The sequence below is a fragment of the Euphorbia lathyris genome, chromosome 2 (genome assembly GCF_963576675.1).
Source record: "Euphorbia lathyris chromosome 2, ddEupLath1.1, whole genome shotgun sequence".
Lineage (NCBI taxonomy): Eukaryota > Viridiplantae > Streptophyta > Magnoliopsida > Malpighiales > Euphorbiaceae > Euphorbia > Euphorbia lathyris.
In genome coordinates this window covers 84,553,296-84,567,685 of record NC_088911.1, presented here as the reverse complement: position 1 = coordinate 84,567,685, position 14,390 = coordinate 84,553,296, and positions in this window count along the sequence as shown.

Genomic DNA, 14,390 nt, shown 5'->3' with positions numbered 1-14,390 from the left:
TTATTCTAGACTTCTAATTTATAAATTCTAATTCTTAAAATATATTAAAACTACTGATTTTATTAGTTCGATATAATCCAAACTTATGACTTGATATAGTTGTAAATAGTTTTTGAAAAATGAATTTCTGTGTAATTTTCCCAAAACAAAAATAATAATAATAATAATTGGGAGAGAAGTATTAAAGGTGCATCAACCATCTTGAACTGAGTAGTCATATTATTTATTAATATTATTTTGTAAAAGTCAATTGAATACACATTTTTTAGGGTTAATTCTATTCCTTGAAGTATTAGAAATTGAAAGTTAATAGAAATATCTCTCTCTCTCTCTTGCCTAGGGTTGGTGAAACGGGTTCAGGATCGTTCGAGGGAGAGGGGGGCGGCGGGTGGCGGATCTGGTGGGGAGCAGGGCGTGGATGGGCGGGGCGGCCAGGTTGAGGGGTGCGGAATGGGTAAGGAAGGGATAGAGGAGGGTGGGCGCGCGAGGGATCCGGTGGTGGGAGGGGTTTCGGGAGGTGCGACTGGGGGGTTGGGGGTGTTGCGGGCCGAGGGTGAGGCGAGGGGGGCAGCAAGGGGCCATAAGGTGGGCGGCTGGGGTTTTGCGGGCCAAGGGGAGGCTAGGGGCGCGGCGCCTGCGGATCTAGGGCGGGAGACCTGGGCAGGGGGCAAGGCACCGCCGCTCGGTTGGAGTGCCGAGGGGGCTGGGCGGGGGGTGCCAGGCGCCGGGTGGAGTGTGATCGGCGGGCTTGGTGCAGGCAGTGCCGAGCAGGGGGTTGGGGGCGGCGCAGGCTGTGCCGAGCAGGGGGCTGGGGGGGGCGCAGGTTGTGCCGAGCAGGGGGCTGGAGGCGCCGGGAGCTGTGCTGGGCAGGGTGCCGGCGCTGGGGCAGGCACTATGAGCAATTCCCCGGGCAGGCTAGGGCGACGGCTGGGGGCCAGGAGGCAGTGGGTCAGGGGAACGCAGTTTCTCTTAGATCTAGGGTTATTGTTAATGGGATTGGGAAAAGTTCTTGGAAAGACACTGTTATGGGAGTAGTAGAGGAGGAGCCTTGTATGGAGGAGGTGATGATGGTGGGGGAATCCGAGGATCTGTACTCGGATTCTGATGATGAGGAGGGTATCCAAGACGATCCTCTTTGTCCTGTGATCAGACTCTCTTCAGCCGAGAAGAGGGAGCTTAGAGAGAAATGGAAGGTATCCTTAATTGTTACGGTGCTTGGGAAGCGAATTAGCTTTAACTATTTTGCCCAAAGGATCCAAGCTCAGTGGGCAAGGAAAGGGAAAGTCAGTATTACTGACCTGGAAAATGACTACTATGTCATTAAATTCACCCGGGTTGAGGATTATAATGCTGTGATTAAGGGGGGCCCATATATTATTTCCAACCATGTTTTGGCCTTAAGGCCTTAGGTTCCTAATTTTAATCCTCGCGATTGTTCTGTTAACAGGATTTTGACTTGGGTTAGGTTACCGGGCCTTCCCATTGAGTATTATAGCGAAAAGTTCCTCAGCAAGATTGGAGGTCTGGTTGGAAAGGTCCACCACGTGGATAAAACTACTATGGGAGCTATTAGGGGCAAGTTTGCTAGGGTTTGTGTTGATGTTGATCTTGCTAAACCTTTGTTATCAAAATTCTGTGTTCAAAACAAGGTGTTCTTTATCGAGTATGAAGGGTTACATAACATTTGTTATGATTGTGGCATGTATGGTCATTCTCAGGAGGGATGCCCGAAAAGGGAGAAGGTTATAAAGGAGATTGTGGTGGATGGTGTGGATAGATCTGAAGTGAGCCAGGGGAATGGTGGGAATTTTGGGCCATGGATGGTGGCAAAAAGGACTAATAGACGAAAAACACAACCTTCAGTTGGGCAGAATCGTCCTCCTGATATTAGCATTAACTTGAAGGCCTCCTCTGCTAAACCTCTTGTTCTTCCCAGTATCAAAGAGAAACCTATCTCTAATGCTAGGGAGGAGCCTGGAGCCGGTTCAGCTTTCATGTCAGGATCTAGATTTGGGGCCCTGATGATGGAGGAAGTTCATGATCCTGACTAGGGGGATGTTCAAAGCATGTCGGGTTTGGAGTCGGTTGAACCATCTGAGAGGGTGGTTGAATCTGTTAATCCCCTCTTTGTGTCTAAATACGAAGCCCGGGGGGGTCATTGGCCATGCCTGGCCATAGTATGAAGAAGATTAATGAGGTTAGTATTCCTATTCTTTGTGGTGATCCTGGGAATGGGAAATCAATGGGAGTTACTAAAACTAGTCTGAAAAAGCAGATTAAGGGTAAACAGAAAAGTATCCAAAATACTTTGGGCTTACCAGAGAAGAGAGGGCCGGCAGGTACCTCGGCGAGGCTCTCAGGAGCCCCTAGCAAATACCTGGCTTAGGGGTGTGGGTGTGGGTAGTTTTCCTCCTTTCTATGGATTTGTTGTGTTGGAATGTTAGGGGTGCGGCTAGCAAGGCTACCCGTATCCATATTAATGATCTTATTAAACAGTTTAATCCTTATTGTTTTGCTTTATTGGAAACTAAGATTAGTGGAGATAAGGCAGATGAGGTGGTTAAAAAGTTTAAAAACTAGAATGGTGTTAGATCGGAGGCAACTGGCCGGGCTGGTGGGATTTGGCCTTTCTGGAGGCCAGATCGGGTTCATTTTGATATTATTAGCATGGATAAGTAGTTTATTCACTGTAAAGTGAGTGTGTCCGGTAATAGTCCTTTTTTTATTACCCTAGTGTATGCTGACCCTATCTTAGCTAATCGAAAACGACTTTGGGAGGTTCTCTACTCTATGAGTGTCAACATTTTTGAGCCCTGGTTCGTGGCGGGTGACTTTAATGATATCACCTTTATGAGTGATCAAAGAGGGGGTTCTAATCATTATGTTAATCGCTGCCTTCATCACAAGAATAGTATGGATTTATGTGGGATGTCCGATCTGGGGGCGTCTGGTCATAGATTCACTTGGAAACGTAACAATACCTTTGTTCGTTTGGATAAGGTCTACGCTAATGTTTTAGCTCAGACTTCTTTCCCTGAGAGTTCTGTGTTAAATCTCTCGTTCCGTCATTCGGATCATTGTCCTATTTTATTTAGGCTTTTGAGAGGTAACCGCCCTAGAGGAGAGAGACCGTTCCGGTATCAGTTGGCTTGGGAGTCCCATCCTAAGTTCAAGGATTTCGTTCAATAGAATTGGAAACCTCATTCGAATGTCCTTCAAGCTGCTGAAGGGTTCAGGAATAATGTGCTGGGGTGGAATAGAAATGTTTTTGGGCATATTATTAGAAGGAAGACTAAGTTATTAAATAGGATGGAGGGCATTCAGCGTAGGTTGGAGGTGAGGTTTGATCACAGTTTGGATGGCCTCCTCATAACCCTTCAAAAGGAGCTAGAAGTTGTGCTCAGGCAGGAGGAGCTTCTCTGGTTTCAGAAATCTTGGAAGTCCTGGATTAGAGATGGGGATCGGAATACCAGATACTTCCATCTTTCTACCATGATCAGGAGGCAGAGGAATAGAATTGATGCCATTAAGGACTCTAATGGTGATTGGGTGTATGAAGATGAGGAGATTCGGAAATTGGCCCTGGAGTTCTATAAGGATCTGTTTAAAGAGGAACCGGTCCAGCTGGAGAGGGCTCACTCTGTCGCTACCTTTCCTTTGATCAGTGTGGAAAGCAGTCAGGATGCCTTTAAACCTATATCCCGTAAAGAGATAGACCAAGCCATTTTCAGTATTAGGGGCTTCTAAAGCTCCTGGGATTGATGGTCTGCCTGCTGGCTTTTACCATAAGCATTGGGAAGTTGTGAAGGAAGGTATCTATAATTTTGTCATAGGTGTGTTTAATGGTTCTCAGGATATTGAGCTGGTGAATAGAACCCTTCTAGTTCTGATTCCTAAAATTGATAAGCCTCCTTCCTTTTTGCATATGAGACCTATCAGTCTTTGTAATGTTCTTTATAAGACGGTTACAAAGATTGTGGCTAATAGAATCCGTGGCATTTTTCCTGCGATCATTTGTCAGAATCAGGGTAGTTTTGTGCCCGGTAGATAAATGATGGATAATGTGGTGATTGCCCAAGAGATGGTCCACACAATGAAGATTAGGAAGGGGAAGAAAGACATTGTGGCTCTGAAGCTGGATTTGGAGAAGGCTTATGATCGTATCAACTGGAATTTCCTGATGGAGAGTCTGGAGAGAGCTAGGATCCCCGGACAGCTGGAGAAGGTTAATTAAGGTATGTATCTCTTCTCCTGTGTTTCAAGTTATGGTTAATGGGGATATGTTGGAGGAGTTCTCCCCAGGCCGGGGAATCCGTCAGGGTGATCCTATGAGTCCCTTCCTTTTCGTTATTGCTATGGAGAGGTTATCTCACCTGATTCAAGATGCAATTGATAATGGGAGTTTCCACCCGATAGCTATCAATAGGTTCTATCCCTAGGTGACTCGCTTATTCTTTGCAGACGATGTCCTTATCTTCCTAGAAGGTAATGAGGAGCAGTTGAGTATTATTATGGATATTCTTGATTGCTTTTGTTCGGCCTCTGGGCAGAAACTTAATATCCAGAAATCCAAGATGATGTGCTCTAAGAATATGAAACCGAGAGTCTATAAAAGGTTAAGTGATCTTTCAGGTATTCCTCTTACTGATTCTCTTGGGAAGTATCTGGGCATTCCCCTCCACAGTGAGAGAGTGTCTAAAGTTTCCTTTAAAGATACTTTGGACAAAGCTAATATGAAGTGTGCCACATGGAAAGCCAAGACTCTTTCTCTCGCTGGCCGCCTCACGTTAATTCAATCAATTAATTGTGCAGCTCCCAATCACATTATGCAGGCTTGTCAGCTTCCGGGTCTTGTTCTTAATGATCTTGATAAGATCAACCGTAGGTTCCTGTGGGGGGAAGCTGCGGAGGGAAGAAAGATCCATCTAGTGCCTTGGAGTGAGGTTTGTTAGCCGAAAGATTCTGGTGGTCTGGGCATTAGAAAAGCGAAGGATAATAATAAAGTTTTATTAATGAAACTCCTTTGGTGTATGTGGCAATGCCCCTCCTCTCTTTAGGTTTGCCTTCTCTGTGGTAAGTATAGGAAAGACAAAATCTTCGGGGGCCCTAAGGAGAGAGTTGTCAATTGTTCCTTCCTCTTGAAAGGGCTTAGCGCCGTGTTTGCAGAGTTCTGCTTGGGGGTTGGTCTGGAGGTGGGTAATGGTAAGGCTCAGTGACAGTCGAGAAGAATTGGAACTGAAGCTTGGTAAGGTCAGTGATGGGATCTCTGAGTGGGGAGTCATCCATTAGATCAATGAGGTTTGTCTTTTGAGACTTGCGTTTAAAACGCTTATTTGAACCTTTCTTAGAGGATTTAGTTGGTGGAGAGGGATCAACATGAATAGACTTAAGGGATTCAGAAGAGAGGTTGAGGTCAGTGTCAAGGCCTTCCACCACCTTGTCCTTCACTGGTGACTTCGCACGATGCTCAGCCTGGTCAGTATCAACTTGTTCATTTTGCTCAGCATCACCCAACTTATCAGCTTGAGACTGTCCCTCGGCATGTCCCAGTTCTTCCTCCTGGTCAGTAGGAGTCTTCTCAAGGTCAATTTCTTGACTCCGCACAAAGTGTGATTCCGAAGTGACCATGAAGTCAAAGGGGTTAGCTTCAATTGGCGTCAACCCAGATGTTTTCTTCCTCTTCAAGGGCATTTCAGGGGTTTCCTCACTTTCTTCCTCAGGCTTAACTTGCCTTTTCTATTTCTCTGCTGACTTAGGTTCACCTTGAGCTTGCGCAGCAGCAGCTTTGCTAGAAATTATTCTCAGCTTCCTTGAAGCTGTGTTGACATCCTTTGCAGATTGGTCAGCTTTCCGATTCTTGTCCTGTCTAGTTCGGTCAGCGGGTTCAGCCATTACCTTCTTTCCTTTCTTGGTTGGAACATCCTATGCTGCTTCAACCATATTATCCCCTTCTTCATTTTCTTCTGCACCTTTTCCTTTCTTGGATTTAATCGGCTGGTTATAGGCTAACCCAAATAGCAGTGCCGCTATAATTTCCGTACCCCAAATTTCAATTTCTTCGACGGTGCTCACCTGGTGGTCCTGAAGAATTTTTGTAATGAGGGAGCCCATCCTGAGTTTCCTAGTACTCCGTTGGAATGCGCCGATAAGAAAGACGGGCATGTTGAGTGGGATATAGTTCAGCATGTGCCAGATGAAGCACTGCTCGAAATTGGAAGCCGATGAAGAGGAGTTGACCTTAGGGAATATGAAGTTGGTCAGGATGTAATGAGCCATTTTCTGAGGCTAACCCATGCAAGTGCTGGCTATTTCCCCTTTATGGTTTATAGGTTTGCAGAACTCAACAGGGTAGTCAATCTTAGAGTAGTCGTTCGTGGTCCTTAGTTCTGAACCTTTGGCGGTCAGTTTTAGTAGAGTTGCGAGATAGGTCGGAGTGATTGTGATATCCTTGCCCTTGACTTTGGTGACTAAGTAGTCAGCATTATCCTCGACAACTCTGAGATTTGCGTAAAATTCTCTGACCAACTGTGGAAAGGTATTACCGGGGAGAGAGAAGAGTTTGGTCCAGCCGTTTTTGGAGATCCACTCACAAAAAGGTTTCTCAGCCATCACAAAGCTTGGGGAGAACCAACGGCAACGAAGTACCTCACAATTCTTTACGATGTTGTATATAGGAATGAATATCTTCTCCTTAGGTGGCTTGTTCTTCTTTTCCTTCTTCTTTTTTGAAGGTGTTGCTTGGTCAGCTTTAGGGTTTTTGCTAGCAGTGGTAGCCTTAGATTGGTCATGCTGACCATGTCCTTCAGACTCAGTTGAAGTCTCTTCATAGTCCTGCTGAGCAGGGGAAGGAGGATTTGTTGAAACACCTTTCAACATGATTTTGATTTGACAAAATTATTAAATCTCCATGATAAAAATATTCCAACACATTAAATTTAAATGCTTTGTTTCATTTGTACTAATGTGTTTATTCAATGTTGAGTTATTTAAATGTATAAGACATTAAGTTGTATGGCCCAAAAGCCCACAAGAGAAAGTCAAGCCCAAGTCAACATGTCAAAGCCTCACGGCCCAAGAAGATCAAAACGCAGGTCACACTGAGTAAAACGCAAGCCCAGCATTCGGAAGGATCGAGAAACCTTCGACCAAAAGCTTCAAGACGAAGCTGCTGAGTTGTGCGACAATATAGTCAGGTTAGCAGTTGGCCTGGATAAACTTCGAGACAAAGTATTTCTACTTCGGGTAAAGTTCAGAAGACGCAGAAAGCTGTCTAGAAGACTTTACCGTAAATGTGGAAACATTTTGTTCTGTCTGATGAAAATCTACTGAGCGCTGCCGAAGACAGAAGATACAAGATTTTGATTGGCCGAAGACGCTGAGCACGTACTGAGTGAAAGCGACAGGAAGTCGTTTCCCTCCAACGGTTATTTCGAAATTCGAAATAACCTGTGCATCAAGTGTCACTATAAATAGGCCTCTCAAATGCTTCATTCGATGCAGATCTTCAATCAAGTCGAAACGCTGACCAAATTGATATTCGAAGTTCTGTGAGAAAAGCAAAGCAAATCTTACACCAATTCCAATCTTGTGTAAAAGTCTAGAGTGATCTTATTCATCTAAAGTGTCTTAGCAATTGTTGTTTAGGACAAACACTTATCATTTCTAGAAGTATAGAAAGGAGAAGCTGAGTACTCGGTATAGTACTCAGTAGTAGAGATAGGAGTGAGTAGAGGAATAGAGGAAGGTACTCTTGTATACTCAACTTCTATTGTAAAAGGTTTCGTGCTCTACCTTTAAAGAGCTCAGTAGAGGATTCAAAAAGCTCGGAAGGAATTCTGGGGACTGGACGTAGGCGGAGAGGCCGAACCAGGATACGTCTGCTGAGTAACATATGTCTAACCCTTAACTCCTTTATATAAATTGCTTGCTATAAAACTGACTAAGTAACGGACTCATGCTGAGTATAGTGCACTGAGAAGCTGAGTTCAGGAATAGACTCAAGTGTTATCTCCTGACTCAAGAAAAGAAACAGACTTAGTCACTAGTTGACTAAGCTTGTATCTTAAACTACTTAGCACCGATATGTAAATCTTCTCTTAAGGAAAAGAAGTCAGCCTCAATTGACAAAAATTTAGAATAGTTCCTATCCCCCCTTTGGAACTAATCTTGTCACGTTGCACGGGACCAACAAGTGGTATCAGAGCTTAAAAGCTCACCGAGCAAGATATAACTATCTTGAGCTGATCCCTACAATGGCTGAGAATAGCACTAGTTTCTTCCCAAGAAATCAGTCAACTCAGATTCTTCCTGAGGGATTGTCCATTACTCGGCCTCCTCTGTTCTTTGGGTCTAACTACACCTTTTGGAAGAACAGAATGAAAAATTTCATTCAGGCAACAAATATGAGTGCATGGCTTTCTATAGTCCAAGGCCCATTTGTTCCTGTTGAAATTGTTGACGGCCAAACGGTTGTTAAAGCTGAGGCTAAGTGGACAGAAGATGACCTCGAGAAGCTACAAAATCATGCTTCGGCTATAAACATGCTTCACTATGCGTTAGACGCTGCAGAGTATAACAAAATTTTAGGTTGTGAGTCAGCACAGGAAATCTGGAAGAAACTGGAGGTCACCTATGAAGGAACCAGCAAAGTTAAGGAGTCCAAGGTAAACCAGCACATGAGGTTATACGAGCTGTTTGAAATGAATGATGGTGAAGGAATCTCTGAAATGAACTCAAGATTCACCAACATAATCAACGAGCTCAAAAGACTTGGCAAGATCTTTACTGAGGAAGAGCAAGTCAAGAAGGTACCGAGGAGTCTTCCCAAAAGCTGGCAAGCCAAGAAAACTGCTGTTGAGGAAGTTCAAGACTTGACCACCTACAAGTATGATGAACTAATTGGATCTCTGCTGACCCATGAGATCTCAATGAAGAACTTTGAGGTGAAGGAGAAGTTTGAGGACAAGAAGCAAAAGTCTCTTGTCATGAAAGTTGACTCCACTGATGGGAGCTCAACAGACGATGAAGAAATAGCCATGTTCACTAGAAAAATGAAAAGGTTGTTCAGAAAGAATGATAAATATTCCAAGAAGCCTTACAAGAAGTTTGATAAGTACAAAGCTGAGTCTAGCGACAACAAGTACAAAAAGGACAGTTCAAAGCCCATCACATGTTTTGAATGCCATCAAACTGGCCATATCAAATCAAGTTGTCCTACCTTGAAGAAGGAAAATAAGAATAGCAAGAAGGCAATGGTGGCCACCTGGAGTGACAGTGATGAGTCATCATCATTAGAAGTTGATGCCACCGAGCCAGCAAAGATTTGCTTCATGGCTGATGAGCTTGCTGAGCGTTGTGTTTCTGAGCATGCTGACCCCTCCATTGCATCTGACAATGAGGAACACTCAACTGAGGTAAAGTCACTACCCCTGCCCATAAATGAACTGATAAATGCCCTAAGTGACCTCTACACACTTATCAAAAAGTGTAACAAGAAGGTTAGAGCACTCAGCAGGCGATGTGATGAGATTGAAGAGGTCAAACTCAGTGACCTTCGATATCTTCTCCAAGACAACTCAACTTTGCATAACAACATGGAAATTATGCACAAGTTTGTCTCTGAGGTCCAATCAGATTCTAAGAAACTGAGAAAGGACATCACATCTATTCAGAACCAATTCAAGGTTCCGAATAAAAGAAATATTCCTTTGAACACTCAGTACCGAAATACTAGTCAGCAGAGATTGAATCCTCAGCGGAATGCCCAGTGTGACTTCTGTGGGAAGAAAGGACACACCAAAAAGGTGTGCTGGCATGCTTAGCATTGGGGTGCTGACCATCCAGTGAGATATCCCCAACAGAAGGTCAGCTGTGACTTTTGTAGGAAAAATGGGCACACTGTCAAAGTGTGTCGTCATAAGATTAAACATGATGTTTTACCTGCTGAGCCTAACAAACAAGGACCCAAAAAGACTTAGGTACCTAAAGATAACTAGTTATATTGCAGGTAAGCCTGAGGTGTGCTGAGAAGTCAAAGATGTGGTACATTGACAGCGCATGCTCGAGGCATATGACTAGTGATGAAACTCAGTTCATCACACTTGTGTGTAAACGAGGTGGAAGCGTAAGTTTCCGAGACAACAATAAGGGTAATATAGTAGGGTCAGGAACCGTTGGTGGTAATCTTACTATTGAGTCAGTCTCCCTAGTGAGTGGACTTAAATATAACTTACTGAGCGTAGCTCAACTGTGTGACAATGGCATAAAAGTTATATTTGATGACACTAGATGTAAAATACTCGAGGGAAAAACAAATGAATTAATTTTAACTGCCCCTCGTGTTGATAATGTCTTTATGCTGAATTTGGAAAAGAAATTTTCAAAAAATACATGCTTAGTGTCAAAGGAAGAAAATTCTTGGCTATGGCACAGGAGACTTGGTCATGTAAGCATGGACCTCCTGGCCAAATTAGCAAGAAAGCAATTAGTTGAGGGACTGCCAGAACTTAAGTTCGAAAAGGATCAATTATGCAATGCTTGTCAGTATGGAAAACAAACTAAAAAATCTTTTCACAGTAAAAACATTGTCTCAACCAAGCGTCCACTAGAGTTGCTACACTTGGATCTCTTCGGACCAGTCCAGCCGTTGAGCTTGGGTGGTAGGAGATTTTCCTTGGTCGTTGTAGATGACTTTTCTCGGTACACTTGGATCATCTTGCTGAGTAGCAAGGATGAAACCCTTGAGACGTTTTCAACATTAGTAAGAAAACTTGAAAATGATAAAGACCTAAAGTTAGCTCACATCCGAAGTGATAATGGTGGAGAATTCAAAAACCAACAGTTTGTTGAATTCTGTGAAGCCAACGGCATTGACCATCACTTTTCTGCTCCTAGAATGCCTCAACAGAATGGGGTAGTTGAGAGGAAAAACAGAACTTTGGTTGAAATAGCCAGGACAATGCTGAGTGACAATAGGCTTCCAAAGTACTTTTGGGGAGAAGCTATCAACACAGCTTGCTACATACTTAATAGGGCTCTAGTCAGACCTATATTAAAGAAGACCCCCTACGAACTTTGGAAAGGACGAAAACCCAACATTAGATACTTTCGTGCCTTCGGTTGTAAATGTTTCATTCTAAATACTAAAGACAGCCTTGCTAAGTTTGATTCAAAAGCTGATGAAGCTATCTTTTAACAAACAACAAAGCATATAAAGTTTTCAATAAACGAACTCAGGTCTTAGAAGAGTCCGTACACATTGAGTTCGATGAAACTAACCCTGCAGGAAAAGACAATCAGCTGACTAAGGATGATCCATACTCAGCACCTGCTGACCAAGAAACAGTCACTGAGTCACTACCTCAAGGGCTGACCAAAGGTAAAAGCGAAACTCAAATTGGTTTCACTGACCAATATATACCTGCAGAGATTGTTGAAACACAACCAGCTCAAGACATCACTCTACCAAAAGAGATCAGAATACCAAGAGGACACTTAGAGAGTGCTATTCTTGATGCTACTGGAAACACCCTGATGACAAGAAATCAACTCAGGAGATACCTCAGCAACGTAGCATTCGTCTCGGTTTTGGAACCAAAGAACTTCTCTGAAGCTGAGCACGATGAGTTCTGGATGGGTGCAATGCAAGAAGAACTCGATCAGTTCAGAAGAAATGAAGTATGAGACTTAGTGCCAAACCCAAAAAGCTAGAAGACCATAGGAACAAGATGGGTATTCTGCAACAAGCTAAATGAACAAGGGAACGTAGTCAGGAACAAAGCAAGACTTGTAGCTCAGGGCTATAGTCAGCAAAAAGGTATTGACTACGGTGAGACCTTCGCCCCAGTGGCAAGGCTAGAGGCTATAAGAATTTTATGTGCATATGTTAGTTACATGAACTTCAAGTTATTTTAAATGGATGTTAAGAGTGCATTCCTTAATGGAGTTATAAACGAGGAAGTCTATGTTAATCAGCCTCTAGGGTTTGAGGATCCCAAGTTCCCAAACCACGTTTATAAGCTCAAAAAGGCTTTGTATGGTCTCAAGCAAGCACCACGTGCTTGGTATGAGAGGCTAACCAGTTTCCTGCTGACTAGAAATTATGTCAGAGGTAAAGCTGATACAACCTTATTCATTAAGAGGAAGGGTAAATATACCCTACTGGCTCAGATATATATTGATGATATTATTTTTGGTGCCACTAATGAGTCCATGTGCAAGGAATTTAGTCAGCAGATGCAGACTGAGTTTGAAATGTCAATGATGGGAGAACTCAACTTCTTCCTTGGACTTCAAATCAAACAAGGGAAAAATGACATCTTCATCAGTCAAACTAAGTATGTGATGGGGCCTCAGCGGCTTATGAGTTCGGTTCCCGCCGTTGAGGCCGATCTAAGGAAGGGATGAGTGTACCCCGTCATTATCAAGTAATAAAATTCTGGATAGGTCCAGGTATCGTCCACAGGATTTATTTCTGCAAGTATCGAGCTACTTGGTCTCAGGTGTTATCTAGGCTGTGTGGGTTTTGAGGTTGTTTTGATTAAGTTAATCTACTCCTAGTTGAATTATGCTACTCCTAGCTAAGTTATCTAATTCGAACTAAGTTATTCTACTCCTAATTAAGTTAAACTACTCCTAGGTGATCTTTTACCAATGTAATTACCCGAAGGAACATGAGGGGATACGATGATAATGAAAATAGATTGTTTAGACAACAGAATTAAAACCTAATATAAGTCACTTGTGTATGAGGCGATTAACCCTACCTATCCTCCTGAGGTCCCTAGTTCATGATTCCCTTGTAAGGCCGAAACTATCTCTAAGGCTCAGCAATTTGGGCTTAATCTTCTATAGGGTCGTCAATCCTATAGGCACTGACTAGGTCAGATTCAGCTCGCAATATGTGCCAACTTAATTTTGGGATTATCGAATGAGTTAAACCAATCAGACAAAGCGTAAGACAAAGATTAAAGCGATAAAACAATTGGATAAACAAAACTATAATATATATCAAAGATGAAAAGTATTGTCACGAAGATACAATGAGCCTAGGATTCATAACATGGATCAGAGGCTAGACAGAATATAAAAGAAGAAAAATTCCTTTCAGGGAACCTGTCTACCAATGCAGGCATCTTCCTAGGACTTAAGGATGGAACTTGAGCAATCCTCGGTGAATGGAGCTTCGGAGCTGTCTTCAATGGAGGTTGAAGGTGATGGAGGAGGTGGAGAGGATTTCTCAAGGTGGGAGCTTAGGTTTTTACAAAGATAAAAGATATCTAATTTACAATTGAAAAGTTCTATTTATAGACGCGGCTCGGACCCTCTTTCTGACCTAATTCGTATCCTTTTATAGGTGGGAAGTCGTGGGGTCGATCGTGGCTTCGTGTGGCCGGGAATCAGTCTTTTGACTGATTCCCGCAGGTCAGCTCGCCGAGCTGGCCCTTGCAGGCCTGCTCGCCCGAGCAGGCCCATGAGGGCCTACTCGGCGAGCTGGCCTACGAAGGCCAGCTCGCCGAGAGCTGGCCTAAATAGGCCAGTTCGACGAGCAGTTTTGCCCGGCACGCCTCTTCGCGGTCGCTGGATGTCCCAAGATGTATTTTTCGCCCGAACTTATCCCTGCGCATGCACGAAAACTCCAAATAGCATTAGTCCCAATGGGGGGTTAGGAACTAATGTAACTTTTTCGCTTAATTATGCTGACTTAAACAATTCTTTAAATTACTTAACTCAGTTCTGGTCAGCACGACCGAGAGAGATGTAAGACAGCTTTAGTCAGAGACTGACTAGAACCGTTTTACTTGTGAGTTGGGAATTAACACTTAGGTCAGCTTCCAACTCAGCACTCTGATTATTCAGTGTCAGCTTATACAATTTATATCCTGAGTAATTTAAGCAAGCAACACATACATATATATATTGAGAGGAAGAGTTAGAAATTACTCAGCAGACTTATCCTGGTTCGGCCTCACCGCCTACGTCCAGTCCCCAGAATCCTTCCGGGCTTTTTCAATCCAATACTGAGCTCTTTAAAGGTAGAGCACAAACCTTTTACAAAGCAGTTGAGTATGCAAGAGTACCTTCCTCTATTCATCTACTCAACCCTACTAAGTGCTATAACCAAACACTCAGATTTTCTCTACCGCTGAGTACTAAAACACCACTCTCTCAATCTTTACAATTGACACAAATTTGTTCTTTCTAGATGAAGAACACTTTAGATGAATACAAATTCAATCTAGACTTTTACACAGAAATAGGAATTGGGTGTAAGTATTTGCTTTTTCTTGTTTGTATGTGCTTGTATGTATGCTTTTCTCTTTTGTACTTCGGCAAAGGATCCAAGTGAAGAACTTGTCCTTTTATAGTGAATTCTGAGATTGCAATCATTT